This window comes from Schistocerca piceifrons, chromosome 3 (genome assembly GCF_021461385.2).
Source record: "Schistocerca piceifrons isolate TAMUIC-IGC-003096 chromosome 3, iqSchPice1.1, whole genome shotgun sequence".
Classification (NCBI taxonomy): domain Eukaryota; kingdom Metazoa; phylum Arthropoda; class Insecta; order Orthoptera; family Acrididae; genus Schistocerca; species Schistocerca piceifrons.
In genome coordinates this window covers 296,558,425-296,579,591 of record NC_060140.1, presented here as the reverse complement: position 1 = coordinate 296,579,591, position 21,167 = coordinate 296,558,425, and the positions used below count along the sequence as shown (strand labels likewise).

The following is a 21,167-nucleotide window of genomic DNA, read 5'->3' as shown; positions in this document are numbered from 1 at the left end:
CCCCCCCCCCCCCCCCCAATACAAAAGACCTAGTATATATAAACTCATTTACCAAAATTGCTGCTGCTGCTATATGAGAGAAACTGAAAGGATCTTTAGATTCGATGAACATTTAAATTCCGTACGTATGAACACCCCATCAAAATCTGCATTTTCAATGTGTACAACCGTCAACAGTGGAATAAATATCAGCAAAGGCTCATGCAAGAACTTGATCATGTCCAGAAAGGGAGTTTTAGCAATTTGCTTGAAGAAATAGAAATACAAATACATAGAAGCAAATTGCCACAACATCTCTAGGGACGGAGTTAGCCAATGCAGCCTTTCTATAAAATTTCATTCACCCACTTTTCAAGTTACAACATAAACAAACACTACTCCTTTTGACAATAACATGCAATCAGTAATGTAAAGACTACGCTAAAATATAGCATCGTGTACAGTCACACATTAATACGATTGTTAAATTCATTTAAACTTTCAACTAGCCATGATACACTATAAGAAAAGAAAAAGATTGCGTACCACCACTATAAGATTGAAAAGCAAATCGCTAGATGTGATGTACATGTACAGACAAGCAAATGATAAAAATTTCAGAAAAGTTAGACAATTTGTTCAAGAGAAAGACCTCCACAATGTAAGCAAGTCATTAACTCGTTGGTCCACCTCTGCCCCTTATGCAAACAGTTATTTTGCTTGGCATTGATTGATAGAGTTGTTGGATGTCCTCCTGAGGGATATCGTGCCAAGTTCTGTCCAATCGGCGCTTTGGATCGTCAAAGTCCCGAGCTGGTTGGAAGGCCCTGCTTATAACACTCCAAACGATCTCAGTTGGGGAGATAGTTTGCTGGCCAAGGTAGGGTTTGGCAAGCACGAAGACAAGCAGAAGAAACTCTCGCCGTGTGCGAGTGGGCATTATATTGCTGAAACGTAAACCAGGATGGCTTGCCATGAAGGGCGTAGAATATCGTCGACGTGCCGCTGTGCTGCAAGGGTGCCGCGGATGACAACCTAAGGAGTCCTGCTATGAAATGAAGTGCCACCCCAGACCATCACTCCTGTTTGTCGGGCCTTATAATGGGCGACAGTCAGGTTGGAATTCCACCACTGTCTGGGGCGCTTCCAGTTCGTCATCGGCCTGGAATCTCATTAAATGGAGTAAACTTGTCTTGAGAGATGATTTCCAAATCGAACTGAATCCCTTTAACCTCTTCTTCATTTCAGTACCAGCAGACCTCTGTTATTGGAGGAAGGTTTCTTCTCTGTGCTATTCCACTTCTGATATATCGCTTGCCTCTGCCATCCTGCGTAATCTTACTCTACAAATCGGAAAATATAGTTACTCTTTCTAAGTCTCTCCATCATTTTCATATTTACTGCGCTTATCCTTAAGCCACATTCTACGTTAAGTATTGTGTCCATTCCTTTCAACAGGACTTCCAAATTTTACTTCCATCTATCCAGTGAGACAATTTAGTATGCGAATCTTAGCGTTGATCTTTTATTCCTAATTTGAAATTTCGTTTTGCTTTTTACACTTCTTCTTCGACGTACAAGTTTAAAAACAGTTATCATTTGTAGGTCTGCCTTACATTCTTTTAACACGACCTTGTATTTTTTGATCTTGCAGCTTTATAACGCCACTTGGGTTATGTACATGGGGTAAATTAGATGTCTATCCCTATTACCGAAAATATTTTAATTCCGTTTCTGCAACTACAAGACAACACTTGTTTTTGTCACAAATTGTGTTTCTTTTTATTGGAGTCAAACATTATCAGTGAATGTTATTTACAAACGGGCTTTCCTTCTAGGTCGAAAAACAGTCGTTACAAAATATATTGATTTTACCAACAGAATTTCAAGCCTGATTTACTCTCACATCAGAAGTGCCGTCTGCTTGCACGTTTTTGAGTTATTCGTTCTTTCGGCACTGCTGATTCTGACCTAATCACATATAGCTCTTTATAATTAAGAATTTTTGATCTGAAACATACTACAAAATAGAACCACTAATATGTGAATCATACCATCAATGGCGGCCAATGTTTTCGGCATGAGCAGTCATCTTCGTTTTTCCAACGGTCTTGTCAAACAGGGCGGTGGAGTGGACAGAGGTTAGGGCACTGTCTTGCCCTTGGGGTAGGAAACTGCACCTGAAAGGCAGAAGAACCTGCAGTCATCAACGGTATGAGGATGGAGAAGCCAATGAAAACCATTGCATTACAGACATGATGTGCGTCCACAGGACATGTGGCCTGTAATTGTAAAAGTGTCTTTATGATCTCTCCATTTGCAAAAAATTCCGGATTAGTTCCCCATTCAGATCTCAGGGAGGGGACTACCAAGGAGGAGGTGATCTGAGAAAAAGGATGAATAACCAACGAAATGGTAATATTCTACGAGCCGAGGCGTGGAATTTAGAAACCTGAACGTGGTAGGGAAGCTAGAAAATCTAAAAAGAGAAATGCTAAGATTCAGTATAGATATGGCGGGTGTCAATGAAATGAAATGGAAAAAAGACAAGGATTTCCGGTTAGACTATTGTAAGGTAATATCAACAGCAGCAGAAAATGGAATAAAGGGAGTGAGATTTGTTATGAATAGAAAGGTGAGGCATAGAGTGAGCTACTGTGATCAGAATCGACAGCAAACCAAGACCGACAAGAATCATTCAGGTATACGTGAGACGTCACAAGCAGAAGATGAAGAGATAGAGAAAGTATATGAGGATACTGAACGGGTAATTCAGTACGTAAAGGGAGATAAAAATCTAATGGTCATGGGGGACTGGAATGCGGTTGTCGGGGAAGGAGCAGAAGAAACGATTACGGGAATATGGGCTTGGTAATAGGAATGAGAGAGGAGAATGAGTAATTGAGTTCTGCAATAAATTTCAGCTAGTAATAGCAAATACTCTGTTCAAGAATCACGAGAGAAGAAGGTATACTTGGAAAAGGCCGGGAGATACAGGAAGATTTCAATTAGATTACGTCATGGTCAGGCAGAGATTACGAAATCAGATATTGGATTATAAGGCGTTCCCAGGTGCAGATATAGACTCAGATCAAAATGTAGTAGTGATGAAGAGTAAGCTAAAGTGTAAGCGATTAGTCAGGAAGAATCAATACGCAAAGAGGTGGGATGAAGAAGTATTAAGGGACGCGAAATACGCTTGACGTTCTCTACGGCTATAGACACACAATAAGGAATTGCTCAGCACGCAGTTCAGTTGAAGAGGAATGGACATCCCTGAAAAGGTAATGACAGAAGTTGGAGAAAACATAGGTACAAGGAACATAACTGCCAAAAAAAACATGAGTAACAGAAGAAATATTTCAGTCGATCCACGAAAGGAGGAAGAAAAAAACAGGGATACAGAAATATGCCTCACTGAGAAATGAAATAAATAGGAACTTGGGGAAGCTAAGGTGAAATGGCTGCACGAAAAATGTGAAGAAAACTGAAGAGAAATGGCTGTCGGAATGACTGATTAGCATATAGAATAGTCAAATCAACGTTCGGCCTAATTAAAAGCACGGGAGCTAAAATTAAGAGTGCAATGGAAATTCCTCTGCTAAATGCAGAGGACAGAGCAGATAGGTGGAAAGAATAAATTGGAGGCCTTTATGAGAGGGATGAGAGGGACGACTTATCTGATGACGTGACAGAAGGAGAAACTGGATTTTACAGGAAAGAGATGGGGGATCCAGAATTAGAATTTCATACGGCTTTGGGCAATTTAAGATCAAATTAAGACAAAAGAAAATTTCTAAATTCATTGAGAGAAGTGGCAACTGAACAACTACTCTCGATGGTGTGTAGAATGTATGAGACTGCCAATATGCCATCAAACTTCAATAACAACAGCGTACATAAATTCGAAAATAGCCATAGTCGACAAGTGCGAGAATTATTGCACAATCAGCTTAACATGCATTCAAGTCCTTGACAAGAATAATATACAGAAGAATTGAAAAGAAAGTTGGGGATACGTTGGATGATGATCAGTTTGGCTTTAAGAAAGGTAAAGGCACCAGAGAGGGAGGGAATTCTGACGTTGCGATTGATAATAGAAGCAAGCCTAAAGAAAAATTAAGACTTGTTCATAAGCTTTTTCGACCTGCGGAAAGCGTTCGATAATGTCAAATGTTACAAGATGTTCGAATTTATGTGAAAAATAGGGGTAAGCTTTAGGAAATGACAGGTAGCGTACAATATGTAGAGTCAAGAGCGAAAAATAATAAGAGTGGAAGGCTAAGAACGATGTGCTCGAATTAAAAAACGTGTAAGACAGGAATGCAGTCTTTCATCCCTACTCTTCAATTTATATACCGAAGAAGCAATGAGGAAAATAAAAGATAGGTTCAGGAGTGGAATTAAAGTTCTGAGTCAAAGATGTTATTATACGGTTCGTTGATCACACTGCTGTCCTCTGTGAAAGTGGAGAAGAATTACAGGATCTGTTAAACGGCATGAACAGTCTAATGAGTACAGAATATGGATTGAGAGTAACTCAAAGAAAGACGAAAGTAATGAGAAGTAGCAGAAATGGGAGCATCGAGAAACTTGACATCACAACTGGCGATCACGAAGAATTCTGTTACCTAGGCAGCAAAATAATACATGGCAGAGCCGCGCGGGATTAGCTGAGTAGTCTAAGGCGCTGCAGTCATGGAGCCGGCCGCGGTGGTCTAGCGGTTCCGGCGCTCAGTCCGGAACCGCGCGACTGCTACGGTCGCAAGTTCGAATCCTGCCTCGGGCGTGGGTGTGTGTGATGTCCTTAGGTTAGTTAGGTTTAAGTAGTTCTAAGTTCTAGGGGACTGATGACCACAGATGTTAAGTCCCATAGTGCTCAGAGCCATTTGAACCATTTTTTGCAGTCATGGACTGTGGGGCTGGTCCCGGAGGAGGTTCGAGTCCTCCCTCGGGCACGGGTGTGTGTGTTTGTCCTTAGGATAATTTAGGTTAAGTAGTGTGTAAGCTTAGGGACTGATGACCTTAGCGGTTGAGTTCCGTAAGATTTCACACACATTTGAACATTTTTGAACACATGACAGACAGAGCAAGGGGGATGCAAAAACCAGACCAGCACTGGGAAAAAGGGCATTCCTGGCCATGAGTAGTCTACTAATATCAAACATAGGTATTAATTCGAAGAACAAATTCCTGAGCACAGCTTATACGGTAGTGAGATATGTACTGTGGAAGAACCGGAACAGAGGAGAACAGAAGCCTCTGAGATGTTGTGCTACAGAAGAAAGTTTAAAATTAGATGGACTGATAAGGTAAGTAGCGAGGAGGTTCTCTGTAGAAGCGCCGAGGAAAAGAATAAGTGGGAAATGTTGACAAGATGAAGGGGCAGGATTATAGGACATCTGTTAAGACGTCGGGTTAGGGTGTAAAAACTGTAGAGGAAGACAGAGACTGAGATACCCCAGCAGATAATTGAGGTAGGTTGCAAGTGCTACTCTGAGAAACAAAGTTTGGTACAGGAGAGGAATTCGTAGTGGGCCGCATCACACCAGTCAGAAGACTGATGAAAAAAAAAAAGAAAAATTAGAGTGAGGGAGGGAAACAAAACAAATTGTTTGATAGTAAGTGGACGTTTGTGTAATATAACTAGCGAACCCGGCAATGCTTCACAATTGCTAATGACGTATAGGAATTGGATCTCCTCCTCACCCTCTCTTGTCGATTTCCTTCGCTTCCCCCCTCACTCTGCCCATCACCTCCTCTGCGCTGTATTTCCTCCTCTCGCCGTTTCTCTCCATCTCCTCCTCCCTCCCCCCTCTATATCCATTTCGTCTTTACCCCCTCGAACTTCTCTATCCTTTTCCTCTTCCCTCCTGTCTCGAGCCTCGTTTATTGTTGTTCCATATTGATATCTGTAGTAATATTCTAAGCATTAGCCGATAAGCCTTAAACATAAAATTAACGTTTTCTGTTGAAAACGACTGCAAGGAGGAAAACAAACCAGCACATTGTTCTGTATGCGTTTTTCTTTTTTTAATAGAGAAATATATATGAGAGAAACAATTTTTCTTATAGCGGGAAAGAAAACAAAACCACAAATTTTCACAGCAGATCACTCGACCCGCCGTCCAACCCCGTGCGTGGGTGGCGGGGAGCAGCTTTGAAGTCTTCAAGGGGAAGCCCAGTTTTTTTTATTGCAGAATCTACATACGTTTTGTCTCAAGCATTTTCTTCGTTTCGTCACAGATGGCGCTGTAATCGGTGGAATAGAAATGGGTACGCAATCATAACTGTCATGCTACTCAATGGCATTTTAATATCCAATGGCAAGTGGGACCCTATCTCCATACTGCCAGGGTAGGACAAGCCTGTAATTGATAACTTCTAATTGGAAATCCCAATCGCAACGTTGTATTATTCCGAAGTATTGAACATGGGACTACTCCAAGGGCCACCGCGGCCATGTAGTGAACTACGACGTATCGTAACAGACTGGAGCTCACATATCGTGCGAACGTACAACAGATAGCAGCTCTAAATATTACAGTACTTGCACAGCGTTTATTGCCTGCACACCTACTTACCATTTGGAGAACAGACGTGCAAGTGGACGATGAATGTTGCAACCACAGCAGAAAAAACTGTAATGGTCCTTATTTACGGAGAATATAGGAGAAATGTTGAGGCTGCTGTTGCCGTGTATGCCGAGCAGCGTTTTCAAGAGAAAGCTCCCTCTCTTTCGTTCTTTTACAAGGTTTTGAACGCCTTTGTGTCTGATGGCAGTATACAGGCCAGCAAAAGGAAACGAAACAAACGTGCTACAGGTGAAGCTAATGAAACAGCTGTACTAGCGACAGTGCACCACAGCCCGTGGATAAACGTTCGGCAATTATATCGCGATTCCGGTATATCCATAGGTAGTTTTGCCACAATAATGCGTCTTCATAAGTATCGTCCATACCACGTGGCACTGCATCAAGAAGTTCATGGCACCGATTTGCATAACCAGTAGTGATTTGTGAATGGGCACGTCAACAAATGCAAACGACCCCCTCGTTCTTTCCAATGAGTCTACATTCACACACCATGGTAGCGTTAACCGGCATAACATGCTTACAGGAGTGTAGACAGTCCCCAGTGGTTACGGCAAGTTTACCATAAACGTGCTTGGCGCGTTAACGTATGACGTGGTATCATGGGGAACGGACTTATTGGTCCGTATTTTATCGATAGCGCGTTGAATGGACGCACATATCGAACGTTTTTGGAACAGGAACTACCGGTGCTACTGCAGGGTGTTGCCCTGGACGTTCGACAACGTATGTGGTTTCAGCATGACGGTCGCCGAGCGCATTACGCAATTGAAGCACGGGAGGTATTACACCCTGTTTACACTGGTCGGTGCATCGGCAGAGAGGGCCCCGTTAATTGGTCCGCTAGATACTCTGATTTGCCTTCGCCGCATTTTCTGGGGGATGTTTAAAAGATAAGATGTACCAGTAAGTGCCAACAGGCCGTGAAGACATGGTCTACCGCATCAGAAACGTCTGTGCTGACATTCCCGTAGATATGCTTCTTTCCTGTGCACGGTAATTTCTAAAGCGGATCACTAAATTTACTGAAGTTGACGGTACTACGTATGAACACATACTCTAATTGGAGAGGTGGAGTAGCGTTCGCCTCGAGCCATGGCCACAGTGGCGCGTCGCGTGTTCCCCTGTTTGATATATCGGAGGAATACAACGTTGCGAATGGGGTTTCGAGTTAGAACTTATGAAATACAGGCTTGTCCTGTCCTTGCAGGATGGAGGTGGGCTCCGACGTGCCATTGTATATTCAAGGGCATTGGATAGATTGTGTACCCACTTCTCTTCCTCCGATTGCAGCACCATCTGTGGCGAAACGAATAAAGTGCTTCAGACAAAACCTATGTAGATTTTGCCGTAGAATCGAAATCTTCCATAAAAACAATAAAAAAGGGGGTTCCCAACGAAGATTCCAAAGCTGCTCCCCGCTTCCCCCCGCCACTGATGCAAGAAGTGGGGTGAGGGATCGAGTGTAGTACCATTGGATGTTCCCCTCCGAGACAAACTTTTTTATCCAATGTGTAGTTATCGAGATATTTCTATGTCTTCAGTTAAACTGAACACCCTGTATATAGCCTACGTCCGTCTAAGTGATCATTAGAGTATTGTGTAAAAAACTGAAATAAATCGTTCAAACACTTTTCAAGATTTTAGCTAACAACTTTAAACAATGACTTGTCTTTTTATAGTAGTATATGGTACATATATATTTGTGAACCACATATAAAAAAATATGGAACCTATATCAGTCCAAACGTTTATTACAAAACAATGATTCAAATGGCTCTAAGCACTATGGGACTTAGCATCTGAGGTCATCAGTCGCCCTACACTTAGAACTACCTAAACCTAACTAACCTAAGGACATCACACACATCCATGCCCGATGCAGGTTTCGAACCTGCGGCAGTAACAGCAGCGCGGTTCCGGACTGAAGCGCCTAGAACCGCTCGGCCACAGCGGCCGGCAAACGTTTATTACGGAATCGTATAAAAATTGAAAGTAAATTGGTCAAGAAATTTTTCAGATTTTTCCTAACAATGTTTCCTATTTATATATGTATACACAATATACACCGAAGAGCCAAAGAAACTGCACACCTGGCTAATACATTGTTGGGCCTCCGCAGCACGCAGAAGTGCCGCAACACGACGTGACGTGGACTCGACTAATGTCTGAAGTAGTGCTGAAAGGAACTGATACCACAAATCCTTAAGAGTACGAGGAGGTGGAGATCTATACTGAACAGCACGTGGCAAGGCATCCCAGATATGTTCACTAATGTTCATGTCTGGGAAGTTTGGTGACTAGCGGAAGTGTTTGCACTCAGAAGACTTTTCATGGAGCCGCTCTGTAGCAATTCTGGACGTGTTGGGTGTCGCATTGTCCTGCTGGAATTGTCCAAGTCCATCAGAATGCACAATGGACATGAATGTATGTAGGTGATCAGACAGGATGCTTACGTCCGTTTCACCTGTCACAGGCGTATGGAAACGTATGTGGGGTTCCATATGATTCCAACTGCACGCGCCCCACAACATTACAGAGCCGCCACCAGCTTGAACAGTCGCCTACTGACATGCAAGGTTCATGGATTCATGAGGTTGTCTCCATACCTGTACACGTCCATCCGCTAGAAACAATTTGAAACGAGACTCCTCTGACCAGGCAACATATTTCCAGTCGTCAACAGTCCAATGTCGGTGTTGACGAGCCCAGGCGAGGCGTAAAGTTTTGTGTCGTACAGTTCAAGGGTACACGAGTGGTCCTTCGGCTCCGAAAGCCTATGTCGATGATGTTTCGTTGAATGGTTCGCACGCTGACACTTGTTGATGGCCCAGCACTGAAATCTGGAGCAATTTGCTGAAGGGTTGCACTTTTGTCACGTTGAACAGTTCTCTTCAGTCGTCGTTGGTCCCGTTCTTTCAAGATCTTTCTCCGGCAGAAGCGATGTCGAAGATTTGATGTTTTACCTGATTCCTGACATTCACGGTACACTCGTGAAATGATCGTACGGGAAAATCGCCACTTCATCACTACCTCGGGGATGCTGTGTCCCATCGCTCTTGCGCCGACTATAATACTACGTTCAAACTGACTTAAATCTTGATAACCTGGCATTTCAGCAGCAGTAAGCGATCTAACAACTGCGCCAGACACTTGTTGTCTTATAGGCGTTGCCGACTATAGCGCGGTATTTTGCCTGTTTGCATACCTCTGTATTTGAATATGTATGCCTATACCAGTTTCTTTGGCGTTTCATTGTATATTTCACACATACGAGGCTTATGTTTGCAGGAACGTTTAATAATTTGAAGTAAAACGGTCAAGAAATTTTGAGAGTTTTGCTACTCAGTTATGACCTTAATAAAGCACACACACACACACACACACACACACACACATATATATATATATATATATATATATTGGTACCCCCATCGGGCGCCTCCCCGGGTGGCGGATAGGGGAAAGCTTCCTAGAGATAGGTGGTACTGGGGAAATGAAATACCCAGGGCGGGCCAAAAACCAATAAACCCAGTAGTGTCTGTCCAGCATCTGGCGGCCAGTGGTCAGCGTCTGTTCCTCTAGCTGAGGCGGCTGCACAAAATCTTCTCGAACTCAAAAATCGAGTCGTATACCTGTGGTCTCAACAGAGATCACCACAAAAACTAAAATTCAACTTGAATGCATGATGGAAAAGACGACCACAGAGTCACTACCCCAGGCACCAGTCGATAGACTGGATTCACCTGATCATCGGATTCTGGGGGATCAGGGACACCATGCGGAGAAGAATCGGAGCTTCTCAAAAACTCGTCACACTCTCAAAACGAAACGTAAAAATTTTATTGGTACAATTAATGCGAACACCCTCACTAAAACAGGCAAATTAAAGCAACTCACCAACGCAATGGGAAAATTTAACCTGAAAATCACTCCACTGCAAGAGACAAGATTCACAGATGAAGGACACTTTAACACAGAGAATTACAGGATCTACAAGGGCAAACCTGCCATAAAAGTAAGAGACAAACTACCACTTTTCGGAACAGGATTCGCCGTACACACTTCCGTACTCGACTCAGTTACTGACTTCACGTCTCCCAATGAATGAGTCTCCCTGTTATCAGTAAAATCAACTAATAAAGCATACACTCTGATCAATGTGCACGCCCCCACAAATCACCACAATAAAATCTACCCTGAAACAGTGGACAATTTCTGGGAAACACTAGAAGAAACAACAAATAAAGTACCTAGGCACCATGTGAAAATCTTAGTAGGCGATTTTAATGCACAATTAGGGAAGGAAAAAAAAATCGGAGATACCACTGGACCCCACACCAAACACAAACGTACCAACAAGAATGGTGAAAAACTAATCGACTTCTGCAGAAACTTTGGACTTAAAATAATGAGTAACCAGTTTCAAAAACCTGCACATAAATTAACCACATGGAGATCACCCAGTCTTAGACAGGGTGAATACCAAATAGACCATGTCGCAATTTCCAAAGGTAACATAAAAGAAATTCAAAATATCAGAACCCGCAAAGGTGTCTTTGAATCAGATCATCATCTTCTCCAAATAAAAACAAAATTCCAACCCAACAGAATGCTAAAAAGGCCACCCAAAAGCACCAAACCATATCCGGAATATCTGCAACTGAACAAAGAAAAACTCATCATGCAAATTAATCAGGAAAAATCAACAGACTGGAAGAAACTAACAGAGAAAATTCAGGAAGCCCTCAAATTAGGACAACCCCCTCGCAACAGGAAACATCGCTGGTGGAATGCAACCTGTGATGAGGCAGTTGACAACCGAATAACTGCATGGAAAAAATTTAGCAGTCACAAAACTGAAGAAAACTGGGAGAACTTTCTTAAAACCCAAAAACAGACCTCAAAAATAATTAGAAAAGAAAAACGGGGATATGACAACAACAGACTCTCTGAAATCCAGCAGGATTTCATCAAAAATAATACAAGAAATTTTTATAAGACTTTCAGAGAAAACTTACACGGATACCAAGCGCCTAGCTTGTGCTTCAAGACACCCGATGGCTCTTTGGAAACCAACACGAAAAATAACTGTAAAATCTTAGCCCAATATTTCAGTTCCCTCCTCAACTGCGAACCACCCCAAGAAAAATTTGTCTTCTCTTCTCCAGTATTCACACACCCAGACTCACATGCCCCAGATCTTGAAGAAATTATGGAGATAGTCAAGCAGTTGAAAAATAACAAAGCACCAGGAGAAGATGGGATCATAGGGCGAAAAGACAGACATGAACAATTACAGAGGAATTTCCCTGCTCCCAGTCGCTTACAAAATCCTTTCCAAAGCGCTTTTAAACAGGATAGAATCGCAAGCAGATATACTAGTTGGTGAATACCAGGCCGGATTCAGAAAAGGACGGTCATGTGCGGAACAGATCTGGTGCTTAAAGACAATATTACAAATGAGGAAATGCAGAAAAACAGTAGTTACATTCATCGACTTCAGGAAAGCATATGATTCAGTGGACCGTGGAACCCTATTTAAAATCATGGAAGAATTTGGGATCGACCGAAAGACACGAAAAATCGCAGAACAGACACTTACAGGAACAACGGCCAAAGTGAAATTCATGGGCGAAGTATCAGAACCCTTCGAAATCAAATCTGGAGTCCGACAGGGGGACGGACTATCCCCAATCCTTTTCAATATTGTTCTAGAAAAGATAATCAGGGAATGGGAACCTCACGTAAAGAGTATCCAAATTGGTATCATGAAAGAGAACCGAATTAAAGTCAAGTGCCTTGCTTTCGCTGACGATATTGCAATTATCACCAATAACAGAACAGAAGCGATTCACGCAGTGGAAAAACTACATGAAATTTCACAAAAAACCGGACTACAGATATCTTCTGAAAAAACCCAATATGTGGAAAGGCAGCCAGAAAACAAATTCCCTTTAATAACAAAATATGATAAAATTGCACAAGTCTGCCATTTTAAATACCTCGGTGAAATTATACAGTCCTCAGGATTAAACCGAATTGCCAATGAACAAAGAATCACCAAGCTCCAGAAAGCCTACAAGCTAACATGGACGCATTATAACAAGAAGTGCATTTCGACAGACGCAAAATTAAGGCACTATAAAACAGTGATTCTTCCAGAAGAAATCTATGCAGCTGAAACAATGGTGATAGATGGTCATTCTAAAATTAAGGAAATAGAAATGCAGGAAAGAAAAATTCTCAGGAAGATTTACGGTCCAATCAACAAAAATGGCATTTGGATGAAGAGACCACAAAACGAGCTCTATAGAAAGATCAACATAGTAACAGATGAAATTAGAAAGCGCCGAGCCAAATTTTATACACACATTTACAGGATGGAAGACTCCAGAACAGCAAAGAAATTATTCAATATTATAACAAGGAGTAAATGTGGCACGGAATGGCTGAAAGAAGTCGAGAGGGATCTACAGCAGATCAACATAAAAAATCTCGAAGATCGCACCGAGTGCCGGCATAAAATCACAAGTGTGAAGTTTGGGGAAAGAACATCGCGTCAGCCTGGTAAAAAATGGACAGAGGAAATTATGAATTCAAGTTCAATCGCTCTCCTAAAGGGAAACAATCGTTATAATATATATATATATATATATATATATATATATATATATATATATATATATACAGATGTTTAAAAAAGTCTTGCCTCTTTCCATCTGAACGTTTGTAAGAGTGTCGTGTAAAAATGTGAAGTATATCGATCAGGAACTTTTCGAGACGTTTGGTAACAAGGTTAAGCATCAGCTTGTCTTTGGATCATAGTACCTAGTACCGATATTAATTATATATTTAAGAAACATGTAGCCAATGTCTGTCTGAAAGTTTATTAAAGTATCATATAAAAATCTGAAGTAAATAGGTAAAGAACTTTTCGAGATTTTTGATAACGACGTTAAACGATTTGTTTTTTGAAACTTCCTGGCAGATTAAAACTGTGTGCCGGACCGAGACTCGAACTCGGGACCTTTGCCTTTAGCGGGCAAGTGCTCTACCATCTTTTTTTTTAAGTTCTTATTTTGTTCGTTTTTGTTCGTTGCATCTGCTCGGGGCGGACGTCGTAAGACATCCGTTTGAGTTCGTTGATGATCGATTAACTCAGTTTTTTTTTTATTACAGAGGGCACGTAGCCCTCTGACCGAACACGCTGAGCTACCGTGCCGGCTCCATCTGAGCTACCGAAGCACGACTGACGCCGGTCTCACAGCTTTACCTCTGCCAGTATCTCGTCTCCTACCTTCCAAACTTTACAGAAGCTCTTTTGCGAACCTTGCAGAACTAGCACTCCTGAAAGAAAGGATACTGCGGAGACATGGCTTAGCCACAGCCTGGGGGATGTTTCCAGAATGAGATTTTCACTCTGCAGCGGAGTGTGCGCTAATATGAAACTTCCTGGCAGATTAAAACTGTGTGCCCGACCGAGACTCGAACTCGGATGTGTTGTATGAAAGGAGAGACGGTTAGCACTCCTCTAGACATGGATGGAACACATATAAGGTTGAGGCACCAGCCGGCACGGTAGCTCAGCGTGTTCAGTCAGAGGGCTAGCTGCCCTCTGTAATAAAAAAAACTGAGTTAATGGATCAACAACGAACTGAAACGGGTGTCTTTCGACGTCCGCCCCGAGCAGATACAACGAATAAAAACGAACAAAATAAGATTTAAAAAAAAAAAAAAGATAGTAGAGCACTTGCCCGCGAAAGGCAAAGGTCCCGAGTTCGAGTCTCGGTCGGGCACACAGTTTTAATCTGCCAGGAAGTTTCATATTAGCGCACACTCCGCTGCAGAGTGAAAATCTCATTCTGATTTGTTTTTTTTATATAGTAGTACAGATTATACAAAAAAGTAATTTTTCAGTTCTTTGTGTCGTATATTAACAGAAATACACGAAAACCAACTTCGTTCACAAAGTGTTTATGTGCGGCTGGTCCCGGTAGAGGTTCGAGTCCTTCCTCGGGCATGGGTGTGTGTGTTTGTCCTTAGGGTAATTTAGGTTAAGTAGTGTGTAAGCTTAGGGACTGATGACCTTAGTAGTTAAGTCCCATAAGATTTCACACACATTTTTTGAACACAAAGGTTGTGTTTTTCTATTTATCTTGATGTGTAGCTCTTGCAAGAGATATGGATCTTCCAGTGATACAAGACTCTCGAATCGAAGCGTTAAACACATTAAGCTACGGAGTAGATGTAGATGAATGTGAAAACCATCCGATGATTAGTCTGGCATGTTAAAATTGTAGCAGCTGAACAGAAAATTGTACAGACGATTAGGAAGGAAGATCAAGACAATAGACTAAGATAGTTTTTGTTTTCAGAAAAAGGCATGGCAAGGTATCGTCTAGTAATGGCACAAAAAATGAAGAAACCTATGGACAACGTCCTAGCATTGTGGACCTAGAGAAAGCGTTCCACAGTGGGAAATGGAATAAGATGTTCGTTATTTCGAGGCGATTGGGTTTAAGGTACCGATACAAACCAATGATACATAACATCTATAAAGTCAACTGTGAGTAATAAAAGTGATCATAAAAGATAAATTCGTGCTAATAAGGGTGTTAGGAATACCACAGCGTATTTCCAACTGTTGCTCAACTTGCACATCGAGAAATCAGGAAGGAAGGGACAAAAAATTTCGGAGGAGGAATAAAAGATCTAGACGAACAGATACAAAAGCCATCTGTCTAGAAGTAAGGAAAATTTAGAATTTGAAAGTCGTCCGTTACAAGTGTCTCTCGTGTTATTTATCTCTAAGTTAGTTGCAAGTCACTATGTAGATGGGCATTTCTAATCTGCACCATTCTGGATATATGGTCAGAGCGTAGCTTGCTAGCGTAGTATTAACGTAATTTCACATATTATGTTTTTCAGCTTTGCAATGGGAGGACGACGGTTCAATCCCGCTTCCGGCCATCCTGATTAAAGTTTTCCGTGATTTCCCTAAACCGCTCCAGGCAAACGCCGGGAAGGGCACGGCCGACTTCCTTCCCCGTCCTTTCCTTATCTGATGAGACCGATGACCTCGCTGTTTGGTCTCTTGCCTCAAACAATCCAATCTAATCCAGCTTTGCAAGAGTGTTCTCATTATAAGAGAGATTAGATCTCACTATTCCGATCGAGGCTTTTTCCAATGTGTAACAGTGTTCTTCCTGATGACTATAGTGGTCATACCCCCTCTCCTGTTTCGTCAACTATGATGATTCTTAAACGTTTATATTTATATTTGCTGTTAATGTGGATGAGGTTTCTTCCACTACTGAATTACCTAGCTCATTTTAAATGCTAATAATTAATAAAATATCAGTCAATTCTCCATCGGATCAATATCGGTTTTTCATAATGTCGTCCGTGAATACAGTACATCTCCTGTTTCACGTTACTTTCCCGCTCATTTAATACGAGTACTACGTGCATTTGAAAAGATATGGGTTTCTCTCTCTGTTTTTGAGAATATCTAGTAATATATTTCTACGTGGCCCGATGGAGAACGTATGTACCAAATAATTAATTACTTTCAAATCTCTGTGTTATTATTTTTCCCCCGTAAACATTTCTGAAGTTTACGACATTATGCTCAATTTGTACATCCTTTATATCCTTTCCTCTCTAATGTATTAGTTTGGGAAATGCCGCCTTGTTCCTAGGCTCAATGAAAGGAAAGTCCTCATGCTCACCTCGTTTTATAGAGGAGGCAGCGTTTGTGCCAAATGTCTAACTAGCACAGGGACCAAAAGATTCCCGGGATAAGGAATCCCACTCGACCAAGTCCAACAGTCAATTCTGTGAAAGGCTGTGCCGGTGAAGATCTATTGCACGCGAGGAACTCTTCCCGAGTCAACGGCATTGGATGTGGTAGGCACGGGGAAACCACAACATTAAAGATCCGCAGGATATCCCAAGAAACAGTAGTAACGAATATCAATCGTACTTTTGCGAAAGATTCTGGAACATTCTCCCATTCAGATCTCTGAGAGAGTGCTGCAAAAGTCTATGCTTTCAATAAAATGAAGATTATAAAGATTATGAAGAATACAACAAAACTAATCACAACATGGAATATACAAACGATTCTGAGGTGCGATACACTGTAGAACCTCAAGCTGGAAATGACAAGAATGAGCATTTGCTTACTAGGAGCGAGCGAGATGAGATGGCCAGATGGTGGAGACTTTTGGAGCGGCGAATACAGAGTTATCCACACAGGCTGATGGGCTGCGTAGAGAAATGATGGGGAGAAGGAGGGGTAGGAGTGGTTCTTTGCAAGGAACTCGGACGTAGAGGAGAAGGCTACCAAAAAACAGATGGAAGAATACTACTTGTATAATTGAACACAAAACAGGAAAAGATATAATCCATCTGTGGATGCCATTATCACCCTTGGAAGAAGTAGTGTAAAGAATTTATGGTGAGATAAAAGATGCTATAGGTATGGTTAAAGGAAAAGACACGCTTATCATTATCAGAGACTGGAATGCATCTGTGGGAGAGGAAAGAGACTGCACTATAATGGGACTTTTGGGTTTGGAGAAAGAAATGAACGAGAATACAGATTAGTAGAAATTTGTGCAGAATATAATTAGTAATACGCAATCCGTGGTTTCAACACCATCTCCAGAGAAGGCATACATGGAAGCCATCTAGAGATGGGAAGAGATATCAGATCGACTTCATTCTACACTCCTGGAAATAGAAAAAAGAACACATTGACACCGGTGTGTCAGACCCACCATACTTGCTCCGGACACTGCGAGAGGGCTGTACAAGCAATGATCACACGCACGGCACAGCGGTCACACCAGGAACCGCGGTGTTGGCCGTCGAATGGCGCTAGCTGCGCAGCATTTGTGCACCGCCGCCGTCAGTGTCAGCCAGTTTGCCGTGGCATACGGAGCTCCATCGCAGTCTTTCACACTGGTAGCATGCCGCGACAGCGTGGACGTGAACCGTATGTGCAGTTGACGGACTTTGAGCGAGGGCGTATAGTGGGCATGCGGGAGGCCGGGTGGACGTACCGCCGAATTGCTCAACACGTGGGGCGTGAGGTCTCCACAGTACATAGATGTTGTCGCCAGTGGTCGGCGGAAGGTGCACGTGCCCGTCGACCTGGGACCGGACCGCAGCGACGCACGGATGCACGCCAAGACCGTAGGATCCTACGCAGTGCCGTAGGGGACCGCACCGCCACTTCCTAGCAAATTAGGGACACTGTTGCTCCTGGGGTATCGGCGAGGACCATTCGCAACCGTCTCCATGAAGCTGGGCTACGGTCCCGCACACCGTTAGGCCGTCTTCCGCTCACGCCCCAACATCGTGCAGCCCGCCTCCAGTGGTGTCGCGACAGGCGTGAATGGAGGGACGAATGGAGACGTGTCGTCTTCAGCGATGAGAGTCGCTTCTGCCTTGGTGCCAATGATGGTCGTATGCGTGTTTGGTGCCGTGCCGACTGCATACGACCGAGGCACACAGGGCCAACACCCGGCATCATGGTGTGGGGAGCGATCTCCTACACTGGCCGTGCACCACTGGTGATCGTCGAGGGGACACTGAATAGTGCACGGTACATCCAAACCGTCATCGAACCCATCGTTCTACCATTCCTAGACCGGCAAGAGAACTTGCTGTTCCAACAGGACAATGCACGTCCGCATGTATCCCGTGCCACCCAACGTGCTCTAGAAGGTGTAAGTCAACTACCCTGGCCAGCAAGATCTCCGCATCTGTCCCCCATTGAGCATGTTTGGGACTGGATGAAGCGTCGTCTCACGCGGTCTGCACGTCCAGCACGAACGCTGGTCCAACTGAGGCGCCAGGTGGAAATGGCATGGCAAGCCGTTCCACAGGACTACATCCAGCATCTCTACGATCGTCTCCATGGGAGAATAGCAGCCTGCATTGCTGCGAAAGGTGGATATACACTGTACTAGTGCCGACATTGTGCATGCTCTGTTGCCTGTGTCTATGTGCCTGTGGTTCTGTCAGTGTGATCATGTGATGTATCTGACCCCAGGAATGTGTCAATAAAGTTTCCCCTTCCTGGGACAATGAATTCACGGTGTTCTTATTTCAATTTCCAGGAGTGTAGTTATAAAATTGTTCCGGCATAAAAACAAGCGCCGGCACGAAGATGAAGAACGCTAGAGCAAAGAACGCTGTGAGACGACATCAGCCAATAGCTCGCTGACTAGGTCCGCACCTCGACAGTAGCGGCCTCTCAGAGAGAATATAAGGGCCGCTCCTGCCAGCCTCGGTTGCACAGTAGTAGTCCGGCACTAGCACACCGTAGTAGTAGAAGACGGACCCGAGGAGGCCGCTACGATAGCTGTTATTAGTGATCCATATCCATTGCTTACATGAACATTGCATACAGTGAAGGACACTGACTGTTTACATGTCGACCATCGCTTGCGACACGGTCTTGTAATACAATGTTAAGTATTATCAATCTTCTTTATTGTAATAAAAACTATTAATGTGATTTGCTTGGCCGGCTGGGGTGGTCGAGCGGTTCTAGGCGCTACAGTCTGGAACCGCGCGACCGCTGCTGTCGCAGGTTCGAATTCTGCCTCGGGCACGGATGTGTGTGATGTCCTTAGGTTAGTTAGGCTTAAGTACTTCTAAGTTCTAGGGGACTGATGACCTAAGAAGTTAAGTCCCATAGTGCTCAGAGCCATTTTAACCATTTGTGAATTGTTGTATAGGTATCTGAGAAAGCTGCACCCTTTAAGCACCCTATAAGGCACGAGTGTGCAGAACCCCATAAAAAAGGTTCCAGAATCAAATAAAAGAATTTGGAAGTTATCCAGGCTCACACATTGACAGTGACCATAACATAGTGACAGGAGAAAGACAATAATTTGTGAGAAATGGATCTGAATAGACTACAGAATGATGTGGTTAGACCGACATAAACTATGTGATCAAAAGTAACCGGACATCTGGCTGAAAATGATTTACAAGTTCGTAGTAATTCCGTGCAGGCCAGTTCATTACAGGGATGTTAGTGTCGTGTAACCAATCCGCCACAGGCCGTGCATTATGAACAGGTGCTCGATCGTGTTGAAAGAAGCAATCGCCATCCCCGAAATGCTCTTGAACAGCAGGAAGGAAGAACGTGCTTAAGGCATCAGTGTAGGCCTGTGCTGTGATAGTGCCACGCAAAATGACAAGGGGTGCAAGCCCACTCCATGAAATACACGAGCACATCATAACACCACCGCCTCCGAATTTTACTGTTGGCACTACACAAGCTGGCAGATGACGTTCACCAGGCATTCGCCATACCCACACCCTGCCATCGGATCGCCACTCAACACGACGTTTTTCCATTGTTCAGTCATCCACTGTTTACGCTCCTTACACCAAGCTAGTCGTCGCTTATGAGCAGCCGCTCCACCATGAAATCCAAGTTTTCTCACCTCTCGCCTAACTGTTGTAGTACTTGCGGTGGATCCTGATTTAGTTTGGAATTCCTGTGTGATGGTCTGGATAGATGTCTGCATATTACACATTACGACCCCCTTCGACTGTCGGCGGTCTCTGTCAGTCAACAGAAAAGGTCGCCCTGTACGCTTTTGTGCTGTACGTGTCCCTTGACTTTTCCACTTCACTATCACATCGGAAGCAGTGGACCTAGGGATGTTTAAGAGTGTGGAAATCTCGCGTACACACGTATGACACAAGTGACACCCAATCACCTGATCACGTTGCGTGAGTTCCGCGGAGCGTCCCATTCTGCTCTCTCACGGTGTCTAATGATTAATGAGGTCGCTGATATGGATATCTGGCAGTAGGTGGCAGCACAACGCACCTAATATGAAAACGTATGTTTTTGGGGGTGTCCGAATACTTTTGATCACATAGTGTACAAGAAACAAACAAACATGACTACAGCTATTAACAACATCGGAAATGTTGAAGAAAGATGGGAGTGCTTGAAAAGTTATATTCTACGACCTGAAAACGAAGTAGCTGGGAGACAGTAGGCAAAGATCAAAAAATGGAGCACAGAAAGCATAAAGACAAAAATAAATTTAAGACATACAGTGTAACAAGACAACTCTGAGCAAGGGCAAAGTAAATATAGAGTATTGAGGAATGAAATCAACCGGAAGTCAAAAAAGACTAAAGTACAATTCTTGGAGGGCTAATTCAAAGAGGCAAATGGAATGATCAGGGTAGGAAAGCTGGAACGAATCTATAAATCAGTTAAAAAGTTGTGTGGAAACAGACGAATAAAATGCACTGGAGTTCAAAATGAAGATGGAATAATATTACACGAGCAGAAAGGCGTAGCAGCAAGGTGGAAACAATACCTTGAAAAACTACATGCAGAATATAATGAAGCTCTGGAACTGGAGAACGCTGCGGAAGTTGATTCGGAAGAAGAAGGAGTTCGATCTTCCAGTCAGGCAGCTAAAACCTGGGGAAGTTATTGGAGTTGGTGGTATACCAGCAGAACCCAGGAGGGCTGCTGAAGAACAGCTACAGGAAGAACTATTCCATATCACACAAGTTATTTACGAAACCAGGGAGCTA

The 21,167-nt window shown here is 43.2% G+C and overlaps 1 non-coding gene across 1 annotated transcript; it reads left to right on the top strand.

Moving 5' to 3' along the window:
- Positions 1-14,072: 14,072 nt before the first annotated feature.
- LOC124791149 lies at positions 14,073-14,169 on the top strand. Its single transcript, XR_007016565.1, has one exon. It is a non-coding gene; the product is annotated as a U6atac minor spliceosomal RNA (small nuclear RNA).
- Positions 14,170-21,167: the final 6,998 nt, after the last annotated feature.